Consider the following 11,576-nt stretch of genomic DNA (forward strand, 5'->3'; position numbering starts at 1 on the left):
TCTAAGACTGTATGTCAAAATTACCAAATGTTTGACATCCAATAGTCGATGATTAATAAATAAATAAATGTTCTAGTGGTGTCGTTAAACAAAACAAACAAACTTTCTAAGCATCTTTATTAAAAAGACGTATTTGTTATGTCTTGAGCTAAGTGGAGGGAAGTATTAGGAATGTAAACTTTATAATCATCCCTATATACTAATCATAATCACTGAAAGAAAATAAATAGTGACTAGACTGAATGCACAAAGAAAGAAACACCAAAACCAGTCACTTTTAAATTTCATTTTTATTTCAGGCACTGATAATGATATAAATTAATCATATTATAAGAAAGACATCCCTGACAAATTATGTTTACTTTGACTTTATGGGAAACTGGCAGCAACAACCTGCACAATGTTTTGGAAAAGACGATGTAAAACCTTACTATTTACATCATGTAGCCTACAGGTATACCACCCCGATATTTACCTCATTATTTACATTATGTACAAGTGAAAACACCCCAACCCCTTAAGCAGTGTATTATTAAAACTAAAGACTGCAAGTAAATATGTAATAATATTAATTGTTGTTTATTTTATTTCGGAATTAATTCATTAGCACAGATTTTAATGTTACATATTTCCTTTATATAGCGTGCATCCATCGGTAATCTTATATAATCTAAATTCATTTAACATATATTGACATTATATACATTCTTTTGACGTAGTTACTGTAGCTTAAATGTAACAGGGTGTATACTACCAAATCAAATCCATAGACGACAATATGTGGCTAAAACTCCTACCTGCAGCGTATCAATCAACATAAACTCCACGAATATAAATACTACCACCCCTCACACTTAAAGTGAATCAGAAAAAATTGGGGGTCAAGCTGCTTGTTTCTGAGATAACGGGTAGCGTCTATGACTACTCTAGTTCCGCACAAAATTCGAGTACTTTTTTTTACAGGTACCCCATACATGTTTCAAGCACAAGGCTACTTGACACATTGGTACTAGATGAAATAAAATTGCATATTTTTTTTACCCAGATGAAACTATTATTTTTTACAACCAACACACTCACATTTATAATCAATCACAGGACTTGTGGTGTTCACTTCTCTATCAAAAGTTCGGTGCAACTCGAACTTTGACCCAGCCGGAAGTTATTTGGTTTAGTACTACCAACACACGTCCTTTGAGATTAATATAGGTGCTTTCATCAACATAATGATACAATCCAAATGTAGGTCAGTTCAAGTTCCTGCCTTATGTTCATTAACTATCACAATATTTTCCAAATTCTTCATATGTACTACTTATAATAAAATTAGTTGGCTTAGCGTTGCATAATGTAATCAAATATTTAAGAATTCTCGAATTTCTTATAACTTGAAGTGGAAACCGCCCAAGTTCGCCATAAACAGATTAGTTACACGTTTCTTTTCTAAACCCAATACTCTTTTACAAAATTCTATATGGAGAGTTTCATCGCCAGTGAAAGCCCCACACTTAGAACAACTAAGAATGGGATTAATGTATGCGTCAAAAACAGCAAACATTGTTTCGAAAATTAAAAAAATATTTGTTCAATGCTTCATTATCAAAAACAATGTCTTGCATCCTTTTTATGCATTAATCGTTTCTGCGTACATACAAATTTGCCATTAATGGTGTTAAAGAAAAATAAAATTGCGTATTTACAATTACAAGTAATATGTACGTCTCATTTATGTCTCAAACAAACTGACATCACACAAACAAACACAAAAAAACAACAACTCCTCCACTAGATTATTTTTCGAACAGCCCTAAGCTAGAAACACGACCAGTTTACATCAATAAACTGGAACGTGGACCAACATGAAGTGGCAAACAGGCTGGACTTGTCATAACACTGACTGGAAAGTTAATCAGTTCGAGATCAACAACTTGAACAAACGTGGGGCGTTCTGCATTTGAGATCATTTTTCAAATTGAACGCCGGATTTATATCTTCTGGTTTTGCAACTTTCGGATACAAATTTCCCCAAAAAGGCCCGCCCCCTATATTTTGCGATAGTTATACTTTTATTATATATTAATTATTTATTTTTTACGATCCCCCTCCATACCTCCCCCAAAGTTCTCTGGGCATTTCATCTCATGTCACTCGGGCCCCCCACTAAATGGATTTATTGGATCCGCCACTGTATATTTTGCCGAAAGCTAATGGTTTATAAATCAGCAAGATAAATCAGAAAGTGACAAACGGCGCTTTATAGGCTGCAGGCGTGTACTTCCATCAACACTCGATGCTGTCTCACTTGATTTAATCTTAGTGTTGTCAAAATCGGAAGGGCATGTTTTCAATTGCTTTGTTGAGCTTGTTGGAAGACCAGCTTCAGAACCGCTTTCTTTGGACTGAAGCACTGTAGTAGCAACATTCTGTGGATCTTTCTCAACCGCATTGCTTTCATGTGCCGATCCTTCTTGTATTTTACTGGAATTAACATCTTTAGATTGTTTATACAGTTTATAATTCATGTCTTTCTTGCAGCAAGTTTTGATGATTGCAGCACTGGAAAGACTGTCATCGTGTTGTGCAATACTCTTTTCAACATCCACATTTTTAGGTTTTTGATACAGAATTGCAGGACCTGGCACATTTTTGTTCTTTCCTTCTACGTGTGCAGCCTCTCCTGTGTGTATTATAGATAGGCGTTTGGAGGTGGAAAACAGTTCGGCTTCAGTGAGAGACGTCCTGTCCGTGGCGCTCGCCGCCGTGTGGGACGCGTTGTTGACAAATTGGGCTTCGAAGATTAAGTTGAGTATCTTGAACTTGGTCATTTGCTTGGCCCGGAAATCAGTGATGTGCGAAATCTCGCTGCCAACGTACCTGCTGAAGACTGAATCGTCTGTATCATCCTGGTCTTGGTGATTCTGAAGCGTCTTAACAACAGATATCAGCATTTCGTGCTCGCTTTTTATCCGTTTAATCGCAATACCTGATACTATAGGATCATCAACATCATCTATGTCCGCAGTATCAGCATCACACATGACTGCAACAGCAGTAGCTGCAGCAACATCAACAACAACAGCATCATCATCATCACCCGCCTTCCTCTTTTGTTTGTTTAAGAGTGGATCCTTCACTGAACAAGAATTTGTCGATTCATAGCTAAGCGCACTTCTTTCTGTTTTGTTCATATCCTGAAATAAAATAAATATGCATCATACAATATAAAAACGTTACAATTTTGTTTTTATTAATGAAGCAATCTCATACTGAAATATTGACTAACACATAAAACATTAAAACAGTTATAAAAATAGAATAAAATTAACCAGTTTTGGCTTTCATTCTTTGATGGCATCAATGGGTTTTTTACGTACTCGTAGAAGCAAACCCAAATCCCAAGTTAACATTTCATATGTAATAGTAAGTCATTTAAACCACTAAACGTTCCATAATATAATTATTTCAGCTTTAAAGTATTTACAATATAACTTCTTCTTTTTTTCAGTCTACTCTTAATAGGCCTATTTATATCCGAAATGGTATATGTGTAGCTTAAACATTCATTGGTGACTGTAAATTTTCAGTAAATAAGACATACAGAGAGAGAGAGAGAGAGAGAGAGAGAGAGAGAGAGAGAGAGAGAGAGAGAGAGAGAGAGAGAGAGAGAGAGAGAGAGAGAGAGCGAGCGAGAGCGAGCATACTAGCTGCCAAAATTGTTAACGTAACGACCAGATATTAATTTTCTAAATGTCTAAAACACGTTCAATTAATAAATGTTTGGGTCTCTCATATTCTATCGTGCAAGCTGTAGTTCGATTGGTCAAATATAGGGAATTCCAAGACTAACAAGGTTACCTCTTCTTTCTTCTTTATCCAACTGGAAGTTGTGGCTATTGGCGGATGGAATTTGTCACTTGTAGTTAAAATCTCTCGTGAAATACCCCTCTTCAAAACTACTTTCACTGACGTTTTAACTGAAACGATAGATAAACATTTTTATAAATATAAATGTATAAATCTTTTAGTGTTTATTTTATTCCCTTGGGAGTAAAACTGGTATCAATGGTCAAATTATACCCTTGACATCTTCAAACAAATAGTTTCTGGTTTTGTTAAATTTTTGTATATTGTTAACAAGACAACGTTCAATACCGTAGCTAACATTTGGATAGGGACTTGATATTTGTAAGATAAATCTAACTTATCAAGAATAGGAAATGTAACATATTGATTTGTTTTAATATGGGCTCTGTGTTGCTAAATAACTGTTACAAATAGTATTGACTGAAAACATATTTTGTTACATGCATGCATGCATGCATGAATCCATCCATCCATCCATCCATACATAGAATACGTAACACACGTTTTATGATACTGGGTTTTATGATACTGGGTATATGATATGACATGACCAAAGATAAAGTTTGTTTTGTTTACCAACATTCATTTTTTAATCACCAGCTATACGATGTCAGACATTTGTTAATTTTTCGACACGTAGTCTTCAAGGAAAAATGTTTCCATTTTCAGCGAGGGATCTTTTATATATACTTTGCCACAGACCGAACTGCGACTTTTGATATACTAGTCGTGGTCCAATGGTAGCAGTCACAGCCTTGTTAAATAAAATACACCCTTTGACTGTGCTTTGTGTAGAGAAGCGACGTTGACTGTAGAAAATAGCAGAAAAACAGAATGTAACAACTACCAGTTAAACCAAAAACGATAAATTTACGTATTTCAAAACCTTTATCACCGTGTTCTACTTTCGTAAAAAGCGGGAATATTAAAAAGTTTATACCGCATGCAAAAAACATTTAGAGTTCAATAATGAAATGGTGAGAAAAAGCATTAAAAAAAAAAATTAAAAGAAAGAAAAAAACATCTTAAAGACACAAAACAACAACAACAACAACAACCCCAACCCCAAAACAACAACACCACCACCAACAAAACAACACCAACCAACCAACAAACAAACAACAGCAGACAACATATTAATATTTTAAAATGGAGCATGTCAACATATTTTGTACTGAATAGTCAAATTATTCTTCAAGTTCTGATTTTAAATCAGGCCGTTTGTCGGGATACATTTAACATACATTTATTCTGAATAGTCAATAGTCGTCTTACTTTGGTGGTGTAAACCTTCAGCTGCCCCCTTGTCAGTATGTCCAGAATCAACCGAGTTCTCCAAAGACTCGCTCATCTTATAATGGAGGTAGCTGTGTCGTGTAGATCTAACCAAATCTCCGACAGGTCTGCTTGCGATGTTCAAGTTTCAACCACCTCGAAACGGAGACTTCTGTTACCGAGAACCTGAATGGGAAAATATTATTGAATAATAATAATAATAATAATAATAATAATAATATATTTTCTTTGAGAAAGTGAAACCGATCTCGGTGGTGTCGTGGTTAAACCATCGGACATAAGGCTGGTAGGTATAGGATTCGCACCCAGAGCTAGTTTTAACGACTCGGTGGTTAGGTGTAAGACCATTGCATAGAATTCTCTCCCACTAACCACTAACTCTGTCCTGGACAGACAGCCCACACAGCTGAGGTGTGTGTGTGGCCAGAACAACGTGCTTGGACCTTAATCGGCTATAACACGAATATAAGTCGAAATGAATGAATGAATGAATGAATGAAATAGAATTCGCCAAAATTCGTTTAAACAACGGTTGTATCACTAGAGTGTTAATACACATTAAATACGAATAAGAAGATTGTATTCATCCTGGTCATCATGGGAATGCAACAGAGCGCTAATTTCAGGATCATTTGTCGCTTTCACATTATTAACTCCATTTCATTAATGTACTTAGTTTTGTTTCACACTCAGTAATCGATTTGTTCTTTGTGCTGTGGTATTGGTAAACATTCATTTGTTCGTCCGTCCGTCCGTCCGTCCATCCATCCATTCATTCATTCATTTTCTCCAAGACTTAAGTGTTGCCACAAAGTCATAATTTAAGGGAGCTGATACATGCTATTTTCACCTGTCGTGGGCAGAACATCTGACACGGTCAGAACCTGTGACCACGACAGGCATGTTTGAACAGATTATTGACGGAAACTCGTCAAAAAGTTACACATATCAATACCCAGTTATGTTCGGCTGTCAGGAGTATTTTTTTCTCAAATTATACATTACTTAGAATGATGCTTAAACATAAATGTTCGCAAACCAATTGTTATCCAAAGTCCTGGACCCAGTTTCACAAAACATCGTAAGCCTGATTTTGCACGTAAACGTAAATTTACGACTAAACCACAATTCTTATTACTATTATAGTACAATAAATGCAGTTAAAAGTACACATGTAGGTTTCATTTTCTTTAGTCCTTAAAATGCTTCATCTTCCATAATGATGTAATTTTCTGCGTGAAATAGATGCCAAACACATCTAAACGTACGACCGGTATAACTGCTTGTCGCAGACGTAAACTTACGATGTTTTGTAAAATTGGCTCCAATGATTCAAAGCACACTTAAATTAACGTTGCGTAATGCTAGTCTCCGACTGTAAACAGTCACGACGATTGCGTTGTAATTTCCTCAACTTCCGACTTACGACGAGTGCGCTCAGATTAACAACTAATGGATTATACGACAAGAATCGAGTTGTAAGAGCACTCAGACAAGCAACTGGACAGTCAGAGAAGTCGTGAGAGCAGAACGTTGGCCAACTATGTCCTGGCAGTTGGTAGTTTGAAGCTAGCACTACTCTAATATTTTTCTTTTAATTATTTTTACACAAAGAAACTTTAAATTTGATTGAGTATGGATACCTTTGGCTGTTCTACCTCAAGTATCTACATTATGTTTTCAATTATTTGTAATGAGTCAGTCCTTGGTTTTGAACAGTTCTGTTAACTATTGGTTAAGCTAACATTTGATGAAATGGCCTCTGATGTTTACGGTAGTTCTAATTGCAGATTATATGAAAGAGAAAAGGTACATACCTTTAACACAAGGGTAAGCGGCTTTAGAATGTGTAGGGTCGTCGTTAAACAGCTTCTCCTTTCAACTACAATAGCATCTGATGGCACAGATTCGGTAAACTGTACCACACTTTTCACGAGGATTACAGAGCCTACTACATAATATCCTTGGTAACGAAGGAGTGGCTGCAGAAAATGCGTGAAAAACAAAATGGTTCTGAATGCAATCGATGAACCAAAATGGCAAACACATGATGGCCCGCATGTCATATGCTGGATAGTGAAAAAAACATAAACCAATTCACAGAACTTGTAGAAGTTGTTTTATTTAGTTTTTTGTTCAGCGATATTTATTTGTTGTAGCTTTTGGGGGTGAGGGTTTTTGGGGGTGGGTTTGGTGGGTCTGTGGGTAGATGGTTTAAAGTAGGTAGGGAGCATTAGTCCAACACCCAGATTCCTATAACCTTGTGTAATACATTCCATAACCTCATTTAATTTAATTTACAATATGTTCCGTAGTAGCTTAAAACTGAAACAACAGGTGTTTGTGGGTTATTTATTTATTTATTTATTATTAGTATGTAGTTGGGTTGTTTTTTGTTAACAATTTTCTACCTTGCTCTGTAAGCACACTTATTAACACAAAAATATGCAGTTTAAAGAATAGCTCTTGGTGAAAGTGTATATGCCTACCAAATATCATCTTCATAAGCCAAGGTATTGCAACTGCATTTGTCAAACGGAATGGTACCTTGGCTTGCAGACACGGCCAAATATAAAGCAAATCATGAAAGGATTCGAAAGTTATAAGCAACAATAAACCTAATACACATGTACTAAACGAAGTTCATTGACCTTACATTGAAGTCAGATACATAGACCGAAGAGGTGTGCTGTTGAAAGACTCGATTACTGATTACTGAGTACTCGTACCAAATAAGATCTACGGTCTGCTTGCGATGTTCAAGTTTCAACCACCTCGAAACGGAGACTTCTGTTACCGAGAACCTGAATGGGAAAATATTATTGAATAATAATAATAATAATAATAATAATATATTTTCTTTGAGAAAGTGAAACCGATCTCGGTGGTGTCGTGGTTAAACCATCGGACATAAGGCTGGTAGGTATAGGATTCGCACCCAGAGCTAGTTTTAACGACTCGGTGGTTAGGTGTAAGACCATTGCATAGAATTCTCTCCCACTAACCACTAACTCTGTCCTGGACAGACAGCCCACACAGCTGAGGTGTGTGTGTGGCCAGAACAACGTGCTTGGACCTTAATCGGCTATAACACGAATATAAGTCGAAATGAATGAATGAATGAATGAATGAAATAGAATTCGCCAAAATTCGTTTAAACAACGGTTGTATCACTAGAGTGTTAATACACATTAAATACGAATAAGAAGATTGTATTCGTCCTGGTCATCATGGGAATGCAACAGAGCGCTAATTTCAGGATCATTTGTCGCTTTCACATTATTAACTCCATTTCATTAATGTACTTAGTTTTGTTTCACACTCAGTAATCGATTTGTTCTTTGTGCTGTGGAATTGGTAAACATGCATTTGTTCGTCCGTCCGTCCGTCCATCCATCCATTCATTCATTCATTTTCTCCAAGACTTAAGTGTTGCCACAAAGTCATAATTTAAGGGAGCTGATACATGCTATTTTCACCTGTCGTGGGCAGAACATCTGACACGGTCAGAACCTGTGACCACGACAGGCATGTTTGAACAGATTATTGACGGAAACTCGTCAAAAAGTTATACATATCCATACCCAGTTATGTTCGGCTGTCAGGAGTATTTTTTTCTCAAATTATACATTACTTAGAATGATGCTTAAAACATAAATGTTCGCAAACCAATTGTTATCCAAAGTCCTGGACCCAGTTTCACAAAACATCGTAAGCCTGATTTTGCACGTAAACGTAAATTTACGACTAAACCACAATTCTTATTACTATTATAGTACAATAAATGCAGTTAAAAGTACACATGTAGGTTTCATTTTCTTTAGTCCTTAAAATGCTTCATCTTCCATAATGATGTAATTTTCTGCGTGAAATAGATGCCAAACACATCTAAACGTACGACCGGTATAACTGCTTGTCGCAGACGTAAACTTACGATGTTTTGTAAAATTGGCTCCAATGATTCAAAGCACACTTAAATTAACGTTGCGTAATGCTAGTCTCCGACTGTAAACAGTCACGACGATTGCGTTGTAATTTCCTCAACTTCCGACTTACGACGAGTGCGCTCAGATTAACAACTAATGGATTATACGACAAGAATCGAGTTGTAAGAGCACTCAGACAAGCAACTGGACAGTCAGAGAAGTCGTGAGAGCAGAACGTTGGCCAACTATGTCCTGGCAGTTGGTAGTTTGAAGCTAGCACTACTCTAATATTTTTCTTTTAATTATTTTTACACAAAGAAACTTTAAATTTGATTGAGTATGGATACCTTTGGCTGTTCTACCTCAAGTATCTACATTATGTTTTCAATTATTTGTAATGAGTCAGTCCTTGGTTTTGAACAGTTCTGTTAACTATTGGTTAAGCTAACATTTGATGAAATGGCCTCTGATGTTTACGGTAGTTCTAATTGCAGATTATATGAAAGAGAAAAGGTACATACCTTTAACACAAGGGTAAGCGGCTTTAGAATGTGTAGGGTCGTCGTTAAACAGCTTCTCCTTTCAACTACAATAGCATCTGATGGCACAGATTCGGTAAACTGTACCACACTTTTCACGAGGATTACAGAGCCTACTACATAATATCCTTGGTAACGAAGGAGTGGCTGCAGAAAATGCGTGAAAAACAAAATGGTTCTGAATGCAATCGATGAACCAAAATGGCAAACACATGATGGCCCGCATGTCATATGCTGGATAGTGAAAAAAACATAAACCAATTCACAGAACTTGTAGAAGTTGTTTTATTTTGTTTTTTGTTCAGCGATATTTATTTGTTGTAGCTTTTGGGGGTGAGGGTTTTTGGGGGTGGGTTTGGTGGGTCTGTGGGTAGATGGTTTAAAGTAGGTAGGGAGCATTAGTCCAACACCCAGATTCCTATAACCTTGTGTAATACATTCCATAACCTCATTTAATTTAATTTACAATATGTTCTGTAGTAGCTTAAAACTGTTTGAAACAACAGGTGTTTGTGGGTTATTTATTTATTTATTTATTATTAGTATGTAGTTGGGTTGTTTTTTGTTAACAATTTTCTACCTTGCTCTGTAAGCACACTTATTAACACAAAAATATGCAGTTTAAAGAATAGCTCTTGGTGAAAGTGTATATGCCTACCAAATATCATCTTCATAAGCCAAGGTATTGCAACTGCATTTGTCAAACGGAATGGTACCTTGGCTTGCAGACACGGCCAAATATAAAGCAAATCATGAAAGGATTCGAAAGTTATAAGCAACAATAAACCTAATACACATGTACTAAACGAAGTTCATTGACCTTACATTGAAGTCAGATACATAGACCGGAGAGGTGTGCTGTTGAAAGACTCGATTACTGATTACTGAGTACTCGTACCAAATAAGATCTACGGTCTGCTTGCGATGTTCAAGTTTCAACCACCTCGAAACGGAGACTTCTGTTACCGAGAACCTGAATGGGAAAATATTATTGAATAATAATAATAATAATAATAATAATAATATATTTTCTTTGAGAAAGTGAAACCGATCTCGGTGGTGTCGTGGTTAAACCATCGGACATAAGGCTGGTAGGTATAGGATTCGCACCCAGAGCTAGTTTTAACGACTCGGTGGTTAGGTGTAAGACCATTGCATAGAATTCTCTCCCACTAACCACTAACTCTGTCCTGGACAGACAGCCCACACAGCTGAGGTGTGTGTGTGGCCAGAACAACGTGCTTGGACCTTAATCGGCTATAACACGAATATAAGTCGAAATGAATGAATGAATGAATGAATGAATGAAATAGAATTCGCCAAAATTCGTTTAAACAACGGTTGTATCACTAGAGTGTTAATACACATTAAATACGAATAAGAAGATTGTATTCGTCCTGGTCATCATGGGAATGCAACAGAGCGCTAATTTCAGGATCATTTGTCGCTTTCACATTATTAACTCCATTTCATTAATGTACTTAGTTTTGTTTCACACTCAGTAATCGATTTGTTCTTTGTGCTGTGGTATTGGTAAACATGCATTTGTTCGTCCGTCCGTCCGTCCATCCATCCATTCATTCATTCATTTTCTCCAAGACTTAAGTGTTGCCACAAAGTCATAATTTAAGGGAGCTGATACATGCTATTTTCACCTGTCGTGGGCAGAACATCTGACACGGTCAGAACCTGTGACCACGACAGGCATGTTTGAACAGATTATTGACGGAAACTCGTCAAAAAGTTACACATATCCATACCCAGTTATGTTCGGCTGTCAGGAGTATTTTTTTCTCAAATTATACATTACTTAGAATGATGCTTAAAACATAAATGTTCGCAAACCAATTGTTATCCAAAGTCCTGGACCCAGTTTCACAAAACATCGTAAGCCTGATTTTGCACGTAAACGTAAATTTACGACTAAACCACAATTCTTATTACTATTATA

This window comes from Gigantopelta aegis, chromosome 6 (assembly GCF_016097555.1).
Source record: "Gigantopelta aegis isolate Gae_Host chromosome 6, Gae_host_genome, whole genome shotgun sequence".
In the NCBI taxonomy this organism is placed as follows: domain Eukaryota; kingdom Metazoa; phylum Mollusca; class Gastropoda; order Neomphalida; family Peltospiridae; genus Gigantopelta; species Gigantopelta aegis.